Below are 23,896 nucleotides of genomic sequence, written 5' to 3' on the forward strand. Positions count from 1 at the left end.
GCCTAGGAATCAACTTCTCTGATAGTACATAATAGTAATAAACATCATACATAAAAAAGCAATTTTTGGGACTTGGGACACGAAATGTATTTTTGCCAAATAAAAGTCGTAAAATGGTTGAAAAACACTGGTGACTTGTGAGCGAATCGACAACATCTTTCCTCCCTCTCCAGTGACGTAACAATCGGCTTTACCTCAGTAATGATGTCTGATACATCGAAATATCTTATATGGCTGATTACACACAAAAGGAAAATTGTTATGCTCATTATTGCAGAACGTCTATCAAATTAAGAAAATAGGGACCGCACTTGGGGATACTTAATTTTTTTTTCTATGAAATAAGGAGGCAAACGAGCAAACAGGTCACCTGATGGAAAGCAACTTCCGTCGCCCATGGACACTCGCAGCATCAGAAGAGCTGCAGGTGCGTTGCCGGCCTTTTAAGAGGGAATTGGTAATAGGGGAGGGATAGGAAGGAAAGGGAGTAGGGGAGGGTAGGGAAGGGGATTGGGCCTCCGGTAAACTCACTCACTCGACGAAACACAGCGCAAGCGCTGTTTCACGCCGGTTTTCTGTGAGAACGTGGTATTTCTCCGGTCGAGCCGGCCTATTCGTGCCGAAGCATGGCTCTCCCACGTTAATGATTAAGTTAAATTTAGTTTAATTAAATTTAATATGTTTGATGAAAAAATGTCTAGTTTTTGTCAAAGTCTTAATTAAATTAAAGTTAATTAATCAATATCTATGTTTGAATGTTAGATCATTATAATATTATCATTTCTTTAAGGTATCAAAGATCGTGGATGTAGTTCAATTAGTCTCAAACGAGTTGCTGATTATGTTATTATGGTCTTATAATGTGTGATACACCATAAGACCAAGAGAGCATTATATGATATTTAAATATTGCTTAAGCCATTAACCAGTGGCCATGACCAGTTTGAGGGCGACTTATTTTAGTAGGTAATTAGCTAAAACTGGTCATCCTATAGTAATTAGGTGTAAAGAGACATTAAAATATCAGAATTTCAGAAAATTCTTATGTAGGTATTGCTCGTACGTGTAGGTTATGTTAAAATATATTCTTGGTATAAGAATAGCGACATTCTTGCATAGTATGTAGTAAGTTTAATACGAGTTACGACCCTATAGATCCAATTTCACAAATGACTGTTAAAATTAATGCGTGGGAGAGCCATGTTTCGGCACGAATGGGCTGGCTCGACCGGAGAAATACCACGTTCTAACAGAAAACCGGCGTGAAACAGCGCTTGCGCTGTGGCCCAATCCCCTACCCTATTCCCTTCCTTTTCCATCCCTACCCTCCCCTATTACCCTATTCCCTCTTAAAAGGCAGGCAACGCACCTGCAGCTTTTCTGATGCTGCGAGTGTCCATGGGCGACGGATGTTGTTTTCCATCAGGTGACCCGTTTGCTCGTTTGCCCCCTTATTTCATAAAAAAAATGCTCGAATTAATATCATATTATTACCTCTTTCGTTTTTCATATGAATGAAAGAAAATGTTGGTGAAATTGGAACTGAAACATCAAAGCTGCGTTGTGTCCATTTTGGGTGTGAACTGACCATTTAAATTTGATTGAAATAGCGATTTTCTTGAAATGTACTTAATACAACTTGTTCTAGACAGGATAATTTGATGGTATTCCAAGAAGTATTCTTCGTTTGGTCTTTGTTATATGTTAAGGTATATTTATAGTTGTCTCAGAGGCCAGAGCTATGAAAATGAACCTTAAGCCAACAGTATAAAGTTTATGTCAGGGGTAAAATAACTACGATCTGTAGCCTCTTCGCTGTCATTTGCACAACTATTAATTTCCGTTGTGCTTCTTTTGTCTTGTCATATAACGAAAATAAAAATATAATCTTTACTTATACTAGACTAGATGACGCCCTCCGTTCCTCCAAAATTCGTTTATTGCGCGGGAACCGTACATTTTTACGGGATAAAAAGTAACCTATGACCTTTCTCAGGACTCAAAGTATTGAATATCAGCATAATCGGTTCAGATAAAAGGTAACAGATAGACACGCGTTTGCATTTATATTATTAGTATGGATTTGAAGCTTGCGAATCAGCCATTCGGAAGCTTCAGTGGGAATTTAAACTGCGGGCAACATCTAATCATAATCCATACTATTGTTACGTGCTAGGGTTCGAAGGATTTTTAGAGAAATACCTGCTGACTCTCTTGAAGACTTTATTCACCAGCACAAAGTCCAACACTAAGCACTAGGTCCAAACACTAAGCACTTTCACTGTCCTAGGTCGTAGCCAAGTCGTAGGTTCCACTAGAATCACTTTTTGATCGCTTGTTTCTCACTTCGAAGTCGCCTTGATGATAGCTCGTATCGAACTGAATTACTGGCCCGTCTACCTGCGGCTATTTATATGGGCGAGACGAGTTCTAGAAAGTTCCTTATCCGATTTGCGTAAACAAGTGTGGAATGTTTCTACAAAGTTCGAGCATGTTCTCGTGCACCTAACGCCATCTAGTATCGAGTAGGGGATTCATGTTGTCTGTGTTCACTCGATAAGTTTCGCTGGTTTGGCGCTAGATGGCACTATATGCCGTAGGTCCGTAACACTATTATAAACGCAAAAGTGTGTCTGTTGTGTACGCTTTGGGTACTGATTTGGGTAATTTCGATCTTAAAATCATTCAGATATCTGGTATGAATCTGCTGAGGCTTGCATCTGGCAATTTAAACAGCGAAGTAAAAAACAAGAATATATTGGATTTGGCTAACTTTTGTCTTAAAATATTCCTGGAAATCCAAGGTAGGTTTATATTATGATCTAGGAGGGAAATGATAGTTAACAGGGACATCTAGTACTTGATAAAATTGTTATCTTTACACAGAGTAATCTTTGATTCACATAGTACTGAATAAACATAAAATTAGCGCTTTACAATGGAGACAATTATGAAGCCGGGAGCGAAGGCCCCTTGTGAGTTGTGAGGGAGGAATTTCCGTCAAGTTGAGAAGTACCACTCCATACATACACGTACATACAGTATAATAATACATACAGTATACTACGTCTATAACAGAGCGGCGGGGCTAAAATGGTCGCTTTGAAGAATCATGATATGAATCATAATATGATTCATTTTTCTAAAATCGCAAAATGCAACTCTGCTTGCAATTCATTTCTGTATTTTTGTACTGATTTGACATTTGTCAGTTTGACAGTTTTGACAATTCATTTGCTGAATTGATTGAGAGGAATTGCTAAATGTGACCATTTTAGCCCCGCTGAAACTACCTGCATTGCAGACGTACACAAGTGATTTGACCAATTTGTGTTTATCAAAATCGTTCCAAAATAAGGAAAACTAATTTCGCCAATCCATACTAATATTATAAATGTGAATGTGTCTGCCTGTCTGTCTGTTACCTCTTTACATTTAAACCGCTGAAGCGATTTTTATTAAATTTGGTGTCCCAGGAAAGGACATGAGGCCATATTATGGAAGTCGGAATAAGAAGGACAGTCGAGAGTATGAAGCGTTACACTTTGGAAGTCTTTGCCTCGATGACGATTGTAATAAGAACGGTTCTAGCATCAATATCTATACAGGGTGTAACAAAAATAAGTGATAATACTTTAGGGTGTGTACATGTTCCTTGTAGAGAGTTCACTGTGAAAATAGCAGCGCTGAAAGACCAAATTTTTTTTTCACTTTTGTATGGGGAAACTCGTGGCGCTGGGGCTCTTGCCCATACAAAAGTGAAAAAAAAAATTGGTCTTTCAGCGCTGCTACTTTCACAGTGAACTCTCTACAAGGAACACGTACACACCCTAAAGTATTATCACTTATTTTTGTTACACACTGTATATATAAAACTCAAAGGTGACTGACTGACATGGTGATCTATCAACGCACAGCCCAAACCACTGGACGGATCGGGCTGAAATTTGGCATGCAGGTAGATGTTATGACGTAGGCATCCGCTAAGAAAGGATTTTGATAAATTCCAATCCCAAGGGGTTCAAATAGGGGACGAAATTTTGTATACAATAATACTTCTTAACGCGAGCGAAACCGCGGGCAAAAGCTCGTCAATGTATAAAACTTCACTACATATTTTGTTTTCAAGGGCATTTTCTATGTTCTTTCTCTCATCGTTCATGTACGTTTCTTCTTCCCTGTTTGAGCCAGTCCGGTTCCCATAAAATACAAAATGATATTCTCATGAAAGTCAAACCAAAGACAATACAATTTTAACGGATTGGATAAAACAAAGGAGGAAGCTGCATTATTGCTGCATTTTTAATATAATTGGAGTACAGAATGCAGTATCACGTCGCGCACGTAAAACTCTGCACAGATTTTAATAACGGTGTAGAATACTGTATATATTTGTATTGTGTATATATTGTACATACTTGTTACAACTTTGTAAGAGAATTTATCTTATATAATATATCAACATTGTAAAGTTTTGACATTGTACGTTCTTCGTACATACATAATAAGCACGCTAAAGAAGGTATTATAATATGTTTTTGGAAGTTTGATTGATTGTTAAAAACCTTAATTTGTCATGACAATACAACCAGGTCACGGTCATTTTATAAAAAATGTTTTTCATAATATATAGAATACTAGCTGTCCCGGCAAACGTTGTTTTATCATATAAAGTATTTCGCCGATATTATTTTATTGAAGTGACTAAATAAGTATGTCACCATGGCAACGTCCATCGCTATCCCGTCGCACAAACAATGGTCGCCGTCAGTCTCGAGTTGTAATAATTTTCTATTATTTATTCAACAATTGCACTTATCAATATAAAAAGTACCCAGTAGCCGATTCTCAGACCCACTGAATATGCATATAAAATTTGGTAAAAATCAGTAAAGCCGTTTCGGCGGAGTACGCGGCCTAACATTGTGACACGAGAATATTATACAATACTAGCTGTTGCCCGCGACTTCGTCCACGGCAATAATATTATAGTAGTATGTCTGCAGGCTGATATATCTCAAGCATCGCGTTAGCTAGAAAATTGAAATTACAAAATACGAGTATGTATGAACAAATATAAAAAATTAAAATATATCCTCCTCCTTTATTGAAAGTCGGTTAAAAGGTAGCCTAAGTTACTCCTTATTATATTCGCTATCTGCCAAAAAAAATCCGTTAAAATTGCCCCAGCCGTTTCAGAGATTAGCCGGAACAAACAGACAGACATACAAAAATTGTAAAAAGTGCTATTTTGGTATATGTACCGTATGTACATTCATATGCATGTAGTAAAAAATGGTTCTTTCAATATTACAAACAGACACTCCAATTTTATTTATATGTATAGATGTATTGATAAGATATTGATAAGATATACACGTAAAAAACCGTCACAAGCATTTTTAGCTACAGAACAATGTTGGGTTTCAATAAAATGTGAAATGAAACAACGTGAAAGCCTCGCTCACAGATTTTTCCGGATCCTTAAGAAATTGGGAGTGACGAGGCAAATTCCAATAGTAACAATGTTTGTACTAAAATAAATGAAAAATTCGTGCGCTGGCGAGAAAAATACCTTGGTTAAGGCTGGACGCATTCACGTTTTCCGTACGATTTCCGAATTCGCTTTCCGTATTCCGAACATGAACGTAGAAAAAAGGCGGACGGAGTCTTATTATATAATACATAGCACTGTGTCTTCAGAGTCGGCCACGCACACATTTTACGCTTGTCAAATGGCCGGAATAGCGCCTCGCAAATGGCTGAACTAGCGCGAGCGTAAAAATGTGTACAGTTCGACAAGGCTTTGATTGAATGTGTCAATGTCAGTCAATGTGCGCTGCTGGTAAAGGAGAACTGTCAAAAATGACGTTTTTGTATGATAGAAGCGTTTGTTCCTTTTCTCGCCACGTTCATAAACAGCCTTGTCGAACTCTACGTGCGGACCGTGTACATGCAGTCAGCCTGGCCGACTCTGAAGACACAGTGCTGTGTATAATAAGACTTCGTCCGTCTTTTTTTCTATGTTCATGATTCCGAATTCAGTGAGAGTAGTTTTTTTCAATCACAAACGGGCCGACTTGCACTAGGAAACGTACGTGCGGAATTTGTCCCGTTTGCAAAGCAACGTTTGCGCCGGTATATTTTTTACTGATTCTATGCATTGCGACTTCCGAATACGGAAAACGTGCTTAAGCAACTAGCCTAGGCTGTGTGCAATCAGATAAATTGATGCATAGGCACATGGACATTTGGTCGTGTTATATGATTATAATATCAAACCCATTTGACAGATTACGACCGACACATTATTAACATTCCGACCAAAAGACAATAGATAAAACACGGATATATTTTGAGTCCCTAGGAATAGAAATAGAGTTTTTGTCGCGGCAAAATTACGGTTTCTCATAATTCATATTATTTCTCGCGATAGTCGCACAAAATATATTATATACACTACTATCGCATTAGGTAAACCCTGTTATGATAGTTTAAGTGTGTGATGATGAAATAAATAAATAAATATATAAATAAATAAATAAATAAATAAATAAATAAATAAATAAATAAATAAATAAATAAATAAATAAATAAATATTGCTACATCTACTTCCTACACCCTCCATATAGTACGAGAGCCCTAGAACATTTTTTTTTACAACTATCAAGGTAATTTTTTGTGAGTAGCTTCATTTTGATATGACGAACCACATTTTTATTTGCGAAAAATCTTGAAAGTGGTAGCTAACAAAAATAGAAAGGATTTCATACTTTGAATAATTGATGGTCCTAAAATATGGACTGTTTTGTTTGTAGGACAATGTTACTCTTAAATTAAATGACTATTAATCTAACAATGTACAAAAAATCAGCTCGTTAGGGTTCCGTTATAGGATTCTGTAATCAACAAAACTTGGTTGACTACTGCACCCTAAAACGGAACCCTATCAAGCTCATTTTTTGTAGATTGATAGTTATATAATTTAAGAGTAAAATTGTCCTACAAATAGAATAACCCATATTTTAGGACCATCAAATCAAAGTATGAAATCCTTTCTATTTCTGTTAGCTACCACTTTCAAGATTTTTCTCAAATAAAAATGTTGTTCGTCTTATCAAAATGAAGCCACTTACAAAAAATTAGCTTGATAGTAATAAAAAAAATGTTCTAGGGGTCCCGTACTAATATTTTTAGAATTCCGTCCAGATTCCGCGTGAAACATTTTGGATATTGTTCTGTGTCCCTGAGACGTACACCCAGCGCTAACAGTGTTGCGATGATTTCTCAAGAGACGCACTGACGCCGCATACATATCACCTGGATGTTGCTTTTAATGGCGGCGGACATCTATATTTTTTATTGTAATTATACACGACTAGATGACGCCCGCAACTCCGTTGCGCAAAAATTCGTTTATCGCGCGGGAACCGTACATTTTTCCGGGATGAAAAGTATTTTTTTTTTTTTTTAAACGTTTATTCCAAATCCAAAATACAAAAGTGGCTTAAAATAATTTCCCGCCAAACTAAAAAGTTTATTGGCAGGTACGCGCTCTTAACATTTTGTTAATTTATATACTAATCTATATCACTAAAACTAAATTATATAATAAACTTCAAACCGTATTTCTATAATCTAATATTTTAGTACTTACACATTTATATTTCTTAAGTTTTCTAATCGCATATTATTACAAAAATAATTAACAGCATCTATTTATCTCGTTATCCTGTTACAACAAAGCAAAGATAAACAAAAATATATTATATTTTCAACCATAATCGATAAACACAAAAAAATCAAATAAAATGTTTTTAGAATCTAACCGTCATATACTCAGAGACATTTAATTATTATTAACCTTCATATGAAGGTTAATAATAGTTAATAATAGGTTTGTCTGTCAAGCTCTTCATTAAACACAGCTCTTCATTAAAGCTCTTCATTAAACATTTAATGAAGACCTTGACGGACAATATATCCAGGGGCATATATAAAATTTTTGAATTAATCACATTTAAGTAATGAATGTAACACCAATATTTATTATAGTTCCTCTAATAACATAGTTTTTAAGTTCTTTTTCAGCATGTTAACACTAACATTAGGATTTTGATTCAACAAAAGAAGTCTGTTAAAAATTTTGGGTATTAGATATTTGTTCGTCCTTTCACCATAGTAATTAGTAATTTGTGGTTGGACTAGCATTCCACAAGTATTTTTTCTAGTATTATGCGTATGTGTAACTGTTTCTTTATAGTTTTTATCGTAATAATGATCAATACTTATTAAATACTCAACTTTTTTATGTACTGGTAATAAATTAAATTTTTTAAATAATAAATCATAATTTTTGCTACATTCAAGTTTTTCTGTTTTGCTTACTAAATATTTAATGAGTCTAACTTGTAAATTTTTAATGTTACTTAAATGTGTGTTGAAAGTACGGCCATAAACAATAAGACCATAGTTTACTAATGACTCAGCTAGAGCGTGATAAACAACTAATAATGTATGTTTACTGACTATTTTGCTTAGATAATAGAATCTTCCTAATAATGACCTAAGTTTATTACAGATTTCGTTTACATGCGTTATCCAACTAAAATTTACATCAACGTAAAGTCCTAAATATTTATATGTGTTAACATATTCTATAGTTCGACAAGAACAATTAATTTTATTGTTATGTAAGCACTCATATGTGTGACCCACGATAGCAATATCATGCAGCTGTATCATTTTGGCCGAACGATTATAGGGTGAGCGTATATGCATGCATTTAGTTTTTGATAGGTTAAGTATAATTCCATTATCATGCGCCCACTTAGTGATATTTTCAAAATCTTGTTGTACATTGTTTTTAGCCTCTGTGATATTTTTAGACGCAAATATTATACACATATCATCGGCGTACATAAATTCTTTGCATTTTTTTACAACATTAGCCACACTATTGACATGCATGATATACCCGTGGGGACCGCATACCGATCCGGTGGGAACACCGAGCGTCACGGCCGCCTCCTCGCCCATCTCGCCGCACACCATAGTCTGCATCGTTCTACCGGATAAATACTCCCTAAACCACTCCTTAACTGGACCGCGGATTCCACACTCGTCCAATGCTTTGGGTTGTATGGTCTAGAGTGTCGAATGCTTTTTTATAGTCGATGAACAATGCGATCAGCTGTTTACCAGAGTCGAGACATTGGTTAATGTGGTCGGCGAAACGTTCGAGGGCGGCCACGGTGCTGCGGCCTTTCCGGAAGCCATATTGAGTATCAGATAGTATCTCATGTTTTTCCAAAAAATCTGATATTTGATCAATAATTATTTTTTCTGTAATTTTGTCTATTACTGATAGAATAGCTATAGGTCTATAATTTGAATACTCAATATGGCTTCCAGATTTATATATAGGACGTATTATTGCCTTTTTTAATGTTTCAGGGTATACAGATTGGGAGAAACACATATTTATAAATTTCGCTAATACAGGACTAATTTTTTTGCATAAAAATTTTATATCTTTTGCTCGTATTCAATTATTCAATATTCGTGCTCCAGGAGATTTTAAGCATGATAAAGAATTTATAGTTTTCTCAATTTGAGTTGAGTTAACGGGCTTATATCTAAAACTAACTAAGCTGGGTTTCACATATTTACTTCTGTCCAGAATTTTTTTATCACACCTGTGCTTTATGTTTTGTATTTCTTCTGTAAACGTTTTAGAAAAATTCGTACAAATTTGCTTAATACTTGTTGTTTTACCTAAATGTCTCGTTATTACATCATCTAAACTGCTTTTATTTCTCCCCATCTAATATTAATATTTTCCCAAATTTTTCTGGAGTCCCCGTTACATTTCCTTATCTCACATTGCCTATAATTATTTTTAGCCTGATTTACAAGTTTATTTACCTTATTTCTAAATTTAGTATATTCTAACCGCTTACACATATTCTTTGAATCTGATTTCCAAATTCTAAATAAATTGTCTCTGCGCATAAGCATAGTATAAAGATTTTTATCAATCCAAGGCTGCATTTGTCTTTTACATTTAGTCGTCCCTACTACAGTACTATTTTTATATATTTGGTTAAACATAGAACACATAGATTGATACATGAGTAATGGGCAATTCATTTTTAACAAGCTCGTGCAGTCCAAAGTCTCCAGTTTCTGTAAAACAGTTTTATCACACAAATACTCACGGAATGCAGACTGTCGCGCAAAAGCATTGTTATTGTTAGAACCCGATAAGTCTATAGCTATACCCACGGCGTGATGATCGGAGATATGAGTCTCGATGACGTATGATGACGCGTCGCTCTCACACCGTCCTGCTCGCACCCATACGTGGTCCAGGCACGACGTCACGAGCCGGCCGTTCACGATCGCCTCCCTTGTTATCTCGGTATTAGGTATAACGCATTGTAGACCGTGCCCACACATAGTATTTTTGTAAGTTGTTGTTACTGGATTACTTGTATTGGCACTTAGAATGTCGATATTCGTATCACCAATAATAATGACGTTATCTACGGCAGGAATATTCTGAATTAAGTAATCTAAGTGTTCCACGAAGCGTAGCTTATTTTTTTCAGGCGGTCTGTACATTGCAATTATGTGGGTGGTGCTCTTGTCAACCATTAATTGTCCATGCATAACTTCAACAGAATCTAATTGCTCCCCTTGAGCCTTAAAGTTTAGGAAGTCTTGTACATATATGAGTATACCTCCCCCTCTTCTGTTCTCTCTCGTTATTAAATATTCATTATATCCAGGTAATTTATATAGTGATATCTCATCCATTTTTATATTGATTTCACTTAATACTATTATTTCCATCTTGTGTTTGTTTTGTTGTAGATAAACTTGAAATTCGTTAAAATGTTTTCTTAGTGACGCAATATTTAAATGTAGTATTTTTGTATAGCCCTTTTTTTGACTTAAATCATAGCAGAGAGTAGCCATATCATAATATCTCTTATATTATGTAAAATCCGGTAAGTCATTGAATGTTATATCCCAAAATTATCAATCACATTTTACTAACAGCACCTGTATGTAGGTGTGTGTAATTTTTATTCAATTTTTTTTAAATCCTCCTCCGACCGAATATTAAATATATTTTTTTCGTCGGCGTTCTTTTTCACTAGTATGTTGGAATTTTGCACCCAAATATATTGAAATCCTTTAGGTTTAAGTTTATTTCGTGTCTCCCATAATAGCTGTCGTTTATACTTAGGTAGGTTCTCGTTAATATATATTTGTCTGTCGCTGCCATTTTTGTATACAATATTGTTTGTTAATTTTATTTCTTTTTTGACCGAAAGCCACTTGTTTCTTCCATTTTTGTTTCGCAATGTAACAATTACGATTCGAGGTTTTTTGTCGTCTGATTTCTCCTTCCCTACTCTCTTTGCATCTTCTATTTCATTAGGATCCAAATTTAACTTTTTAGCCATATTTATTATAGTAGATTTCGTATCCTCGTTAGTTTGCATCTCCAATCCGTGAATTTCAATATACTTTTCTTTTCCTTTAACCTCCAACTCCTGTACTCTCTCTTCCAAGGCTTTATTACATTTTTCAAGATATATGTTTTTTTGCTCAAGTGCCGTAATTTTTCGTTGTGATTCATCTTTAAATGTCACTAGGGATTGGTACATATCTCCGTAAAACTCCACGGCAGAAGTTAGGTCTTCAATTTTCTTCTCCATATTGTATAGTACCTCCAACTTCTTATTAACTTCTGCTAGGACCCGCTCAACCGATGTTTCACAAGGGCTTAGTGTTATAGGTTCCTGTGATTCCTGCATGTGGCTATTTTTCGTTTTTTGACAGTCATCGCAGCACGATGTCCGCAGAAACTGTTTATTATTTTGCACACACTTTTTATGGAACACAGCTTCACATCCACCTTTGCACTTATAAGTATCATCTTTAGTAAGAGACACAAAGAGTTTGCATTTTTTGCACTGTATCATTTTGTATGCACTCCAACTAAATCGCAGAAAGAATATTCGTAATATCACATTAACTTCGCTAGGTACGGTAGGTATACGCGGCCGTACGCTGAGCGCGTGCGCACGAACTGGTGAGTCTTTCCGGTATTCTATGTCCTTTTCCGGGATTCTAGGTATTTCCATACCAAATTTCAGCAAAATTGGTTCAGTGGTTTGGACATGAAGAGATAGCAGACAGACAGACGGACAGGCAGACACACTTTTGCAATTATAAAATTAGTATGGACTTACGGTAGCACTCAGAGTAATATTCTATTCTATTCTGATCTAATTAGCCGTTTGTGTCCCACTGCTGGGCAAAGGCCTCCCCTCTTTCCTTCCACACGTCTCTATCCTTTGCTTTTTTTGGCCACTCTTTATCAACAGCGTCTAGTTCGTCGCGCCACCTTTTCTTGGGTCTGCCCCTGTTTCGCCGACCTTTCGGTAGCCACTCCGTAACTAGACGCGCCCATCTGTCCGGGTGCATGCGGGCGACGTGCCCTGCCCAGCTCCACTTTAGAGCAGCAGCAGAGTAATATATTATATTATAATAGTCTATTCTTAACTTTTCCTTTAGAACAAAAGCACTCGTAATACTCCTCTATAGGATTTCTAAGAAAAAGAATTCTAGAATTCTAAGATCTGATTTTGTACAAATACGATTGAAATTTAATTAAAACTCAGATTAATATCCCACGCATACCCTTTATCTCTTTATCTTTTCTTATTTTAATCTGAAGATCAAAATCTTGAGCAATTAATTTGAGAGGTCTTCAAATACCCCACGCGATTAATGACGTTTCGGAAAGCCACTTAAGAAGCTGAGGATTAAAAAAATCCTATTAGAAATCGGCTAAATGCGAGTCGGACTCGCGCACGTAGGGTTCCATGCCGTTAAAGAGCAAAAATAGGCCAAAAATTATGTTTTTGTATGGAAATAAATGGTTTAATTTTGTTATTATAATAATATTATTAAATTAGTTATTCTTATTACACTTGCTTACAGTATTTTGTGAATATTTCAGGTAGTTAAGTGTTTTCATTATTGATATTGAGCAAAAAAGTTTTTAGTATAAATTGTTGTTATAGCGGCAATAGGAATACACAATCTGTGAAAATCTGTGATTCTGTGAAATTTCCAGAAGTATAGCAATCGCGGTTTTAGAGACAGCCTAAAGACAGACAGACGGATAGACAGCGAAGTCTGAATACTACCCATTTTTACCCTTTGGGTGCAAAACCCCGAAAAAGCATTAGTTTTATCATATTGACTGCTTACGTCATTTTTATCCGTCGGCTTATTGGTTCGTTATTTCCATTCGAAATTCAAACAAAAACAAAATGGCTACACGTTAAGCCCATAACATTTTTCATCCAACCTTTAATTAAAAACATCGGCCCTGGATTAGTAGAATTGGGACGGATAAACAAACTAAAACATATCTACATTTCGGTGGGAGTTTTGTTGACGTGTACTTTTAGGGTTCCGTAATGGCAAAAACAGAAGCATATATTCGCCATGTCTATCTGTCTTTCTGTTTGTCTGTCCGTCTGTAATACGTCACAGGCACTTTTCTCCGAAACTATAAAATACGAGCTTTTGCCCGCGGCTTCGCTCGCGTAAAGAAGTATTATTATATACAAACTTTCATCCCCTATTTGAACCCCTTGGGTTTGGAATTTACCAAAATCCTGTCTTAGCGGATGCCTACGTCATAACATCTACCTAATACAAAACCAATATTATTATATTGGTTTTGTATTTGCATACCAAATTTCAGCCCGATCCGTCCAGTGGTTTGGGCTGTGCGTTGATAGATCACTATGTCAATCAGTCAGTCAGTCACCTTTGAGTTTTATATAATTGAGTCTACTAGAATCAAAAACCGCAATGTCCAATAAATTTTATTGGACATTGCGGTTTTTGATTCTAGTAGACTAATATACAAGGTGTAACAAAAATAAGTGATAATACTTTAGGGTGTGTATGTGTTCTTTATAGAGAGTACACTGTGAAAGTAGCAGCGCTGAAAGACCAAATTTTTTTTTCACTTTTGTATGGGAAAACTCGTGACGTTCGGGCGCTTGCCCATACAAAAGTGAAAAAAAATTCGTTTTTCAGAGCTGTTACTTTCACACTGAACTCTCTACAAGGAACACGTACACACCCTAAAGTATTATCACTTATTTTTGTTACACACTGTAGAATCAATATAGACTATGACTAGTCCTGTGTATTATTATAATTATGGTCCTAGTAATAAGATTATGGGATTAGCACAATTAGATATTATCGTGCCCATAATAATTATTATTAGTTATAATGACATAGAAATCCGGACGGACTGATAGCAAACCGACCGTAAGGGTGAAGCCAAACGAGCGTAAATTTGTGAGTCGTGAGTCGCAGAGTTTCTGCCGCGAATCTTTTCATACAAATCATGACTCACAAAATTACGCTCGTGTGAATCAAACAGGACTTTTGTATGAAACTGAATGCAGCAGAATTTCTGCCAGCCGAAATTCTGCGACTCACAACTCACAAATTACGCTCGTTTGGCTTCGGCCTTAAACAGACATAAAAAACAACAGCTATATTTAATTCATACCACAGAATAGATAATAATAGTATAAAGTGTTCATACTAGATGACGCACGCAACTTTGCTCCAAAATTCGTTCATTGCGCGGAAACCGTACATTATAAGGCCGCGTTTCCACTGACGCGCAGCGGAGAGGAACTTAGCGGTGCCGGATTGACCAATCACCATGCTCGAAACCTTCGCTCTGCTTCGCTGTCATTCCGCTAGAATAGCACGATTGGTCAATTCGGGCACCGCTAAGCTCCTGTCCACTTCGCTCCGCGTCAGTGGAAACGCGGCCTTAAGAGCAGGCTGTAAAATTTAGCTGTGTTTTCAAATAACTAATAAGTATTACGATCCTGGAAGACGATTGACTTAAATGAAATTGAGATTAATTATTTAATCATTGTATATTTATAATTTATCTGATATTTGCCTAACGGAAAACACGATTCACTTATTTTGACTCGATAGTTATATTTTTCGAAATTATGACTCTTTCTGGGCTTTTCAACAAATATCTGTTACATATTATTTTTTTATTCAAGGCCTCCAAAAATTGAAATACAAAATGTATCGTAGCATAATAATCTTACTACTTTACCCATTACTATATGCTTCAGACAGAATCGCAAAGAATCCGCGTAGACCGCGCGTTTTTTGCGATTTATCTGTTTTAAATTACATAAAAATTATTTTTGAGAACTTTTTTGCATGCAAAAACATGAAAATTCCAAATTATTTGGAATTTTCAGATAATTTTTGCATACTTACATCAATTAAATCGAGTCAAAAAAACGAATCGCCCTAGATATTATATTATTTGTCTTTAATTCAGTGCAAAAATTATCTGAAAATTCCAAATAATTTGGACATAGTATGGAAAATTCGTTAAAAGAAGAGGTAAGTTTGGGATTTTTTTCTATCGAGTGAAGTTCATGATATTGTGTAATGGAATATAAATTCCACTGTGTTAGATCCTTAACTAACACATATATTTTTTTCAGAATTGAAATTACTATATTTTTGTGTCTACTGTCACTTTTAAATCTTGAAAATCGTCCGTTTCTGGGAATACAGGGCCTTAAACCGATTTTTTACAACCTTGGTACGTTAGCCAAAGACAAAACATCCTTTTTTGGGGGTTCCGGTCAAAATGTATACTTCCAAAAAGGGTTTCGCCACCAAAAAGTTTGAGAACCGCTAATCTACGTCATCCGCGTCCTGTATCAGGGGCGTAGCTACCGCCGTATCAGCCGTATCAATTATACGGAGCCCCCCGCCAAGGTGCGTAAAATATTGTGCGTATTAAAACTGATAAAAAATTATAGAACTTTTATGGGACAGAAACGCCTGTCAGACCTGTCACTATTGTCCATAGAGGCAGAAAATTTAGAAAAACTAAAGTCATCAATCATCAGCTATCAATGATTTAATTAATTAGTTTGCAGAAAAAAGGCAAGGAGAGTTAATAATATTTAATTTGAATTGTTTTTTAAAAAGTGACAGATAGATAATTATGATGAATAAGTAAATATTTCTTATAATTTTAAGCAAACATTTTTTTTCTTTTTTGAGAAATCTTTACCCTTCCTAAGGCCCCCAAACAAATTTTATATGGGGCCCCGCCAAGGTACGCTACGCCCCTGTCCTGTATAAATTATCGATCGTTATGAATATCCCGCGTAAATAATATTCCGATGTAATTATTCCTTATCTTATCTCTATTATCTTCAAGGATTAATATTTACTAATTACAGATCTCGCTGCGAAACGTAAGTAAATAGAAGAGTAACTTTGTCTTCAGTTTTAATAGGAACGTGAAGTAAGATTTGTAGGGCCTGTTTCACCGCTTCCTGATAAGGCTATCCACCACTTAATTTGACAGATGGAGTATGGAAAATCTGTCAAATAACCCTATCGGGCACCTTATCAGGAAGCGGTGAAACAGGCCATTATATTTCTAGTTTAATTAATGAAAATAGAACATCGACATTTTACAAGATTTTTATGATCGACAAATTTTTCTTTCTAAATTTGAAATATAATTTTAAAAATTACGCACCAAAAACTATAATTCGCTGTCATTTTTCTTCCTGGGGATTAAATCATATCAATGGATATAAATAAGGTCATCAAAATCGATTATATTACAGAAAAACATTCTGTAATGTAATCGATTTTGAAACACTTATCTAGATTGAATTACCTAGAAAAAAAATAGACGTGGGCACAGTATAGCAATATGACATATCCCGTGGGAGAGCCATGCTTCAGGCCGGCTCGACCGGAGAAATACCACGGGCTCACAGAAAACCGGCGTGAAACAGCGCTTGCGCTGTGTTTCGCCGAGTGAGTGAGATTACCGGAGGCCCAATCCCCTACCCTATTCCCTTCCCTACCCTCCCCTATTCCCTTCCCTTCCCATCCCTACCCTCCCCTATTACCCTATTCCCTCTTAAAAGGCCGGCAACGCACCTGCAGCTCTTCTGATGCTGCGAGTGTCCATGGGCGACGGAAGTTGCTTTTCATCAGGTGACCCGTTTGCTGGTTTGCCGCCTTATTTCATAAAAAAATATATAATAATAATAATATTTGAATATGTACGTAATATTTTTTTACTAAATTTGCCAAAAAATAAAGCCAAGATTACCCTTGTTTTGAATTTGCCGTAGCTAAGTGCCTGCAGATGAGCCGTTTTACGCGCGAAGTCCATACGTGCGTTTCAATTTCTATTGCATCCAGATACCGCGTTTTACGCGCGTTTTTACGCTACAAACATGGACTCGAAGTTATCACGCTCCAATCAAATACGTCCATTCGCAACGGACTCGCGCGTAGTTGGACGCAGCAATGGCACGTCCAAATATCTCTACTCGCGCGTCGCTCGCGCGTTTTACGGGCGAGTCGAGAGTCCCGCTCATTGCAAGCATTTTACGCGCGAGTAAGAAAATGCGCGTAGGCATCTGGATGCTATATATGTACAGTAGCTCTAGTATCTCGGGTACGCGCGTAAAACGTGCGAGTCGCTCACTCGCGCATAAAACCCCTCATCTAGAGACAGGCTCTAAGGCTGGGTTTATATGCATCCGCCCAAACGCGCGGTATGACGGCTAAACCGCGAGATTACAAGCAAATGTAGGGTACAGATATATAAAAATGAAATTAAGAAATTTAAAAAACCCCCGCCAAAAAACTTTAAAAAGTAATGAAATAATATATTTTACTGACTTTAAGTTTAAATAATTCCTAAGTGTAAAGTGATATTTTAGTCCATAATTGTTGTCACGGTGTGTCGGGGGACCGCTAACAGTGTCGTTTGCATTTTGTATTGCCATGTCACTGATTGTCTCGATTCGGTTCGCTGTGAACTGACCCTTAAACTATAATGTTATGTGAAATCAAACATCTACATTAGCGGTCCCCCGACACACCTTGACAACAATAATTATGGACTAAAATATCACTTTACACTTAGGAATTATTCAAACTTAAAGTCAGTAAAATATATTATTTCATTACTTTTTAAAGTTGTTTGGCGGGGGTTTTTTAAATTTTTTAATTTAATTTTATTTCATGCTTTTTAAACTTGTGTTGGTTATAGTGCAGAATAATTCCTATCAACAGGATCATATTATATCCCAATGAATACCATCTACGAATGTCCTTTTGGATGAGGCCGTCAATATGAATCCAAACATGAAACCTTCACTTTGGCTACATATGGAGCTTGGCTCCTATAGAATCCAGGTGACGCTGCAGCAGTTATATGCAGCAATAAAATTTTGCAGCATGCAAAAATTTATTGGTTATCTACGTCTTACTAGTTGTCGCAATTCAAATGAGCCCAAACACGAAACCGTTGCTCTAAGTTGGTGAGGAGTTGGGTATCCTATTGATTACCAGGTGCTGCTGCAGCACCAGGTCAACTTTCCAGTAATGTGTAAATATTCATAAATGTCACGAACTAGAATGCAATAAAGCCCACCAAACGACTGTAAGTTGCTAATCGGCCCTTCACGAACCAGATGAACCACGATTTTTCAGCATGGAGCAGGCTGATGATGATGAGATATATCTAAGAACACTCCCAATGAAGTCAGCTTTCAAACAAAAAAAAACTAGATCAAAATCGGTCCACCCGTTTGGATGCTACGATGCCACAGACAGACAGACAGACAGACAGACCGACAGACAGACACGTCAAACTTATAACACCCCTCTTTTTTGTCGGGGGTTAAAAAGAGGCGCAGCGCGCTGTCATTTACATACATTTGCTTGTCATCTCGCTTCTAGCCGCAAAACCACGCGTTCGCGCCGCTGCATATTAATCCAGCCTAAGCCTACGCCAAAGCCAAAATCTAAAACAATACGGCCAAGTCAAATATATTTGAAGGGAATTACTGGGATTCCTCGGTGTATTCTCAGATAGGGTTGCCAAGTCGCTAAACCGAAAAGCCGGACAAAGCAGCCAGCTAAGCCGAAAAGTATAAAAAAGCCGGAAACCAGACTATTGAGCACTTAGAATCAAAACTCTTACGTTTTATCACTTCCTTATAAGGGCCGGATTGGCAATCCACCACTTAACTTGACAGATAGAGTATGGAGAATCTGTCAAAACAGTTGTGGATAGACATTCCGGCACTTTATCAGGAAGTAGCGAAACAGGCCCTTAGTATAGCAAAACGTTCGATTGTGCATGTACAAATTATCTGTACTTATTAGGTTTAAAAAAATCGCCCAAGTTCGAGTCGGACTCGCGCTCGAAGTGTTCCGTACCGTTATAGAGCAAAAATAGGCCAAAAATAGTGTTTTTTGTATGGGATGCCCCTTTTAAATTTGAATTTTATATAAACATTATTATTTATTATTAAAGTACACATACATCTAAGGCCTTTTGCCATTATTGATATCGAGCAAAAAAGGCAAAAAAAATCACGTTTATTGTATAGGAATCTCCCTTAAATATAATTTTTAGTATTTGTTGTAATAGTGGCAACCGATATACACAATCTGTAAAAATTTCAGAAATTCTAGCTATAGCGGTTCTTGAGATACAGCCTGGCGACATACAGACAGACAGTCAGACGGACAGATAACGAAGTCTTAGTAATAAGGTCCTGTTTTTATCCTTTTGGTACGGAACCCTAAAAAGGCTATAATTAGTAGGATTTTCATACAAAATTATAGATTCAGAGCTCTACAAAACCGGACTCCTTTTAATTTTGGCCGGATACTGTCTGACTGACTGTGTCCGGCTACATCTGGACGCCTGGCAACCCTATTCCCAGACATAAATGAGTCCGTATTTACATAAGAAAATAATATCCCGTATTGAAAGATCATTGAGACTGAGAGGGAAAATAAAGAGATATTTAGAACTCTCAAAGGAGTCTCTATATAGGCGCTTAAGTATCCACAATTTGAATATCAAATCCGCAGTATACGTCCCATATTCAGGACTTTATGATGCGAATTTTAAGAATATTTACGATAAAATGTCATCAAATATTGTAAATGTGGAAGTATGTCTGTCTGTTACCTCTTTACGTCCAAAGCGCTTAACCGATTTAGCTGAAATTTGGTATGGAGATACTTTGAGTCCCGAGAAAGAATATAGGATGCTTTTTATCCCGGAAAATGTACGGTCCTCGCATACTAAACGTACCTTGGCGCAACGGAGTTGCTAGCATCACTTAGAGTGAAGCCAAACGAGCGTAATTTGTGAGTTGTGAGTCGCAGAATTTCGGCTGGCAGAAATTCTGCTGCATTCAGTTTCATACAAAAGTCCTGTTTGATTCACACGAGCGTAATTTTGTGAGTCATGATTTGTATGAAAAAATATTTACGCGACCGAAATTCTGCGACTCACGACTAACAAAATTACGCTCGTTTAGCTTCACCCATAGTAATATTATATAAGTTGGATGTAATTTTTTGTTTGAAATTAACAATATGATCAAGGAAGGGTGTTCTCAGCAGTACCTAGTTAATTATCATCAGCCTGCTTGGTGCTGGAAATTTGGAGTTACTTAATTCTATTTGATAAAATATCAGCAACTTTCGGGGTTCGAATACGAGGCCTCAATAAATTTCATTGTGCCTCAACCACTACAATCCTACCCATCTTTCACAGCAGATTTATTTGTATCATAAACGATTCTTTTTTCCGACACGAATTTGCTAAGTAAAATTCTCTCACTTTTTAGACAAAGGGCTGTCAATCTAACCCTTACGCAACGACAGAAAGCGTTATTGTGAGAACCCCAAATAGGGCCGTAACTTATGGGGACTGTCTATCGCATATTGATCGCTTCAGGGTCACAGCACAAATATCAACTCGGAAAGAGATCGTCACCGTATCACCTCCCTCAATCCCCTACCCTATTCCCTTCCCTACCCTCCCCTAACCCCTTCCCTTCCCTACCCCATTCCCTCTTAAAGGCCGGCAACGGCAACTCTTCTGATGCTGCGAGTGTCCATGGGCGACGGAAGTTGCTTTCCATCAGATGACCCGTTTGCTCGTTTAAAATCACGTGGCGAAAAAAGGAACTAACGCTGTCATCATAATATAAAAACGCAATTTTTGACAGTTCTCCTTTACCAGCAGCGCCCACGCCCACGTTCATTTAAAGCCTTGTCGGACCAGCAACATCTTCTGTCCAATTCTGTGGTCAAAGTTAAGGTTAAAGTTAAATTAGCCTTAACTATAACCATAACTTTAACTTTAACCACCCACCCTAATAGGCTTCGTCCACATTTGTATCATTTGCGCGATCAGATCTCCGTCGCGTATCAAAATGATAACGCGTATCATGAAACGTCCTGATCGCTATTAAGAGGAGTCCACACCGCCCTTTTTTCCATACAAACGTTGTCCCCTGTTTCCTCTCTGGATAATGCTAGTAGAGTTATGATTTTTTCCCTGAATATCTACGGCCACTAATACAATGTCCCTATGTTTTCTTTTTTTTCATAATTTAATTAATAAATAAGATATGAACGTTCAAAAACCCAAAAAAATGGCCAGATTTTTCGCTGTGTTCAAACATCCAAAAAACAGATTTGGCTAGATTATACAAAAAAAAAAACATAGGAACACAGCTCAAGCCTTTCTTTAATCGTTAAAGAAAAAAGTACTTAAATCGGTTAAGTTTTGGGGAAGGAATCAGGGAACAACGAATCGTTGATTTTCTGCAGTTGTCTCTATCGCGTTCTGCGGTATAGGCTTGAGGTAAGGGAGACAGCTATAGATATTACACGTACTTTTTTTTCATTTCTCTAGCCCATGGTGTATCCTCTTAACCGCGTATCTGATACGTGTCGTATCAAATACGCGCATGATCGGCAGAATGATCTAATAGGTGTCCACACTATGATACGCATACTTGATACGGCGCGATCGCATCAAGTATGCGTATATCATTGATCGCGACGGAGATCTGATCGGAGATATTCTGATCGCGCAAATGATACAAATGTGGACAAACCTTTAGATGGTTGGATGGATGGTCGTTTAGCGGTTCGTTCTTAAAAAAGTTTTACAGGATTGGTCTCAGTAAATATCTACAAAGCAACAATATATTTTAATGTGTTATGATTTTCTCAAGCACATAGTTATTGCTAAACGTATAAGGAAAAGATTTTTCGGTCGAAGAAAACACAATTTGATTTCGGCATCAGCGTACGTGCGTAAAAGATTACTTGACGGACTTTTTCCCACTTCATAATAATCCGTAGTTTCAGCTTTCACTGTTTCTTTGGCTATTTATTATCGTCTCTGAGAGGTGGACAGGGATTTAGTAATAATTAATACGTGGGAGAGCCATGCTTCGGCACGAATGGGCCGGCTCGATCGGAGAAATACCACGTTCTCACAGAAAACTGGCGTGAAACAGCGCTTGCGCTGTGTTTCGCCGAGTGAGTGAGTTTACCGGAGGCCCAATCCCCTACCCTATTCCCTTCCCTACCCTCCCCTATTCGCTTCCCTTCCCATCCCTACCCTCCCCTATTTTATTCCCTCTTAAAAGGCCGGCAACGCACCTGCAGCTCTTCTGATGCTGCGAGTGTCCATGGACGACGGAAGTTGCTTTCCATCAGGTGACCCGTTTGCTCGTTTGCCCCCTTATTTCATAAAAAAAAAATCCAAACGCCGTTTGTTGCATCCGCTAGTTTCAATAGCAAATTTAGATATCGAAAATGTGAATGAAAATAGGTTTGTTACTTATTGTATCGCAAGCTCTATATCAATAGGAATTACTACAATATGTTTTCAAGCTAGCAGCATCAGCACAGACAGTAAATAAAAAGTTTTGATGGACGTTTGACAACGTTTCTATCAATATTCTAAACTACTAAATATCATGTGCGACATGTCGGATTTTGGTCGCCGCCCGCCGGTTGCGTGAAACAGCGCTTGCGCTGTGTTTCGCCGAGTGAGTGAGTTTACCGGAGACCCAATCTCCTACCCTTTTCCCTTCCATACCCTCCCCTATTACCCTATTCCCTCTAAAAAGGCCGGCAACGCACCTGCAGCTCCATGGGCGACAGAAGTTGCTTTCCATCAGGTGACCCGTTTGCTCGTTTGCCCCCTTATTTCATTAAAAAAATGGTTTTTGTTTCAGTTGTACCTATGGGGACCCCTACAATTTTTAATAATTTTTCTATTTTTGTATCAAAATCTTAATGCGGTTCACAGACTACATCTACCTACTGACCAAGTTTCATTGTATGGCTCTTATAGTTTCGGAGAAAAGTAGCTGTGACATAAGGACGAACAGACAGACAGACAGACATGACGAATCTATAAGGGTTCCGTTTTTTGCAATTTGGCTACGGAACCTTAAAAATACTCTAGAAGAATTTTCATTTTTCTTAACGACCTATTTCCGCTAAAAGATCAACCTATGCTGAGTTGGCTCTCGACTTTTCATTAGTATTTTCAATTCAAGAATCATTTCTCTTAACAAGTTAAGATAAGATCATATATAGCTAGTCTAATAATTTAGGTTTGAAAATGTTTTTTCGAGAAAATTAAAACGTTTACAAAAAGTTTTGAAAAATGTTTGCAAGAGTCTTGCTTTTTGCAAGACCAAGACCAAGACTAGGCGTGCAAGACCAAGACCAGACAGATTTGAGCAAGACCAAGACCAACACCAAGACTAGTCGTGTCTTGGTCTTGGTCTTGCTTTGCTCATCACTATAAAGGAGCAATTGGGGGTCGCGAAATATTTTTTTCATATCACAGGTCGCGTTTAAAAAAGGTTGAAAAAACTGCGTTAAGTTAAATCCTACACA

The 23,896-nt window shown here is 37.2% G+C and overlaps 1 protein-coding gene and 1 long non-coding RNA gene across 2 annotated transcripts in view; both read left to right on the forward strand.

Moving 5' to 3' along the window:
- The window catches only part of LOC121737326 (hemicentin-2-like), a 358,492-nt gene that overhangs the window by 330,208 nt on the left and 4,388 nt on the right, over positions 1-23,896 (forward strand). The window lies entirely within an intron of this gene.
- LOC121737327 lies at positions 1,035-23,750 on the forward strand. Its single transcript, XR_006037127.1, has 3 exons — positions 1,035-1,046; positions 8,074-8,080; positions 23,460-23,750. It is a non-coding gene; the product is annotated as an uncharacterized LOC121737327 (long non-coding RNA).

Source organism: Aricia agestis, chromosome 20, assembly GCF_905147365.1.
Source record: "Aricia agestis chromosome 20, ilAriAges1.1, whole genome shotgun sequence".
Lineage (NCBI taxonomy): Eukaryota > Metazoa > Arthropoda > Insecta > Lepidoptera > Lycaenidae > Aricia > Aricia agestis.